This window comes from Mercurialis annua, linkage group LG3 (genome assembly GCF_937616625.2).
Source record: "Mercurialis annua linkage group LG3, ddMerAnnu1.2, whole genome shotgun sequence".
In the NCBI taxonomy this organism is placed as follows: Eukaryota; Viridiplantae; Streptophyta; class Magnoliopsida; order Malpighiales; family Euphorbiaceae; genus Mercurialis; species Mercurialis annua.
Genome location: NC_065572.1, coordinates 21,075,454 through 21,078,005, shown reverse-complemented (window position 1 = coordinate 21,078,005; position 2,552 = coordinate 21,075,454). Strand labels below are relative to the sequence as shown.

Genomic DNA, 2,552 nt, shown 5'->3' with positions numbered 1-2,552 from the left:
AATGATATAATTACAAGTTGATTTTGTTATAAAATTTCAAGCTTGTTTTAGCATGTCTTGATTTTGTCTCAAAGTATTTTTGGGTTAATTTTGTTCAATGACATGTTTTTTTTTTGAAATTAGAAATGTGTTCTCCGTAGTTTTTTTTTCTTTCATTCCGTTGAGAACGCGTTACTCCGTATTTTTGAGTTATGTGTGATTTTGTGCATGATATAATTGATTTTATATTATTTTTGTTGTGGTAAATTCGCGGACGAATTTTTTTTATAAGTCGGGGAGAATGTAATATCCCATATTTTTTTAAAAAAAAAATATATATATTTTCGATAAGTTTCCGATTATAATTTATAGTCGCTTACGAATTCGTGATTCGGTTTGGTTCAAATTGTGTTGGGTTGGTTTGACCCATGCATTGGTTGATTCTCTTGGTTGGGCCTGTGTGTGTTGGCCCATGCATTAGGAATAATTATTTCCCATGCAAACTAACATTATTTTGGCCCATGGATTTTGCTAAAAAATTTACTCTGCCAACCATTATGCACAGTACGCATCTTTTTGCTTCTCTTATATACACGTTTTTCTGTTCTTCTTTTTTTTACCCTAATTCATTCCTTTCATAAATAAAATCCTAGCCGTCACATCCCTCTTGAATTCTCTAAAAACGCTGCTCAATTCATCCATCAAAATCATTCTAAATTCGGTAAGTAGATTGTTCATTATATTTCAGTTTTGTTACTAAGCGCTACTTCCGTTCATAAGCGTTTTTCTTGTGCATTTTAGAACCAAATTGAGATCCGTCTTATTCCAGCGATAGTGACCTCAATCCTTTACGATTCTAAAGTTTCGGAATCGGAACCGGTACGTAAATCTCTCCGTTTGAGTCGCCGTCGTTCCATCGTCTTTATGAATATTAGATGTGTTCTTTCTTTTTGTTAATGCTGTTATTCCTCATTTTATTTCTTAAAGGAAGGGTTATTTGGCATGATTAGTAAGTTATTTATGAACCTTAGAAAGTTAGATGGGCACTGTTAGTGGATTTGGTAATTAATTTAAATTATTATGGTTAAAGGTTGCATGAAGGAATTGCTGGTTTTTGCGGCAAAATTGTTTATGATTTGTTCATATTGCTTTGGCCATGGATTTCAAATCTCAATGCTTTTACTTACTGCCTTCATATTTGGTTTCTTATTTTATTTGTTGTTTTCATTTTTAATATTATAATTATTAAATTGATTAAATTTTAATTTGAAAACAAATTTTCAAATATCGTTTTAATTGCTAAATTGTTAATTGTTCGCACTATTTTAAATCTGAAAAATAATGTTATTTTCTTTACAATTGGCTTGGTATTGATAATTATACTCTAAAAAAAAATATTTTATAGCTTAAATTCATATAATTACTTGGGTAATTATTGTTTAATTTAAATTTTGGCTTAGCATGCCAATTTGGCTAAATTTGTAATTTAGCCTTTCTAATTATCTATTGATTTATTTAAGGAGATATTTTGCCGGTAATTTTTAATCACTTGGGTTTCAAGCTATTGAGTTCTATTTTGATATTAATTAATATTTTATTTAATATTAATTATAAACTGTGGTTTATAAATTTTGGAATATCAGTTGGGTCGGTTAGGACTTGGGTCACCGACATGTGGGTTTAGCTTGATAGTTTTGAAAAACTCGGCTAACCCACTATTTGAGAAATTGATTTTATTTATCAATTACATATTATTTTAAATAATATTTTCGGATTGGATTTAAGTGCGAACTCAATAGTCTTGAATTAATTACGGCATTACAATTTATTTGAGAATTGTGTTTCTCTGTGATTTATCTGGTTATTTAATTGTGCTAGTCCTACGTGGCGTCTAGTGATCTTAGAGTTAGGGGTCGTACGGATATTAACCTATTTATTATTTTAGACCCGTCGACTGCTCGTGCTTCGGAGTCTACGCATGGTTAGCTGTTTGCCAAGATCACGTGGATAAGCAAGCAGTGAGTTTGTAGTGCTATTTACCGCTTTATTAAGTACCGCACTATATTTTAGTATTATAAATGCTTTTAATTGTTTTAAGCGATTATGGATCTGGATTGAAATGAGCTACTCGAGACTGTGTGCACCGGTGAGTACTCTGGGAAACGGCAGACTAAAGTTTAGCTTACGCTGGTATATTTATGACGAGGATTTGTTCTCGTCCACTCTGGGTTTATCAGTATGCTATGTCATACTTACGCTGGGATCTTTTCAATACTGTTTTCTATAATCGTATTATATTTGTATAAAAATGTTTGATTTAAGGTTTTTAAACTTAATAAATGTAAATAGTATTGCGAACTCATCTCAGTATATCTGATCCAAATTTTCCAGGTTTATGATTTGAAAGGTGATCCACTCCGATTCTTTTGATTCCTCGGAGGTTTTTATGTTATTTAAACTAGTTTATGTTTTCGAACTCTTAGACCGCAGTAGAACTAGTTTATATATTACATTTATTATTACACTTTGGGATTATCGATTTGATCGATCATTTATATTGGCATTACTACTAT

At 31.0% G+C, this 2,552-nt stretch overlaps 1 long non-coding RNA gene across 1 annotated transcript; it reads left to right on the top strand.

Annotated features, from left to right (window-relative positions):
* The first annotated feature begins 374 nt into the window (after positions 1–374).
* Positions 375–2,295, top strand: LOC126675199 (uncharacterized). The gene is made up of 3 exons (XR_007639700.2): positions 375–700; positions 781–858; positions 1,925–2,295. It is a non-coding gene; the product is annotated as an uncharacterized LOC126675199 (long non-coding RNA).
* The last annotated feature ends 257 nt before the right edge of the window (positions 2,296–2,552 follow it).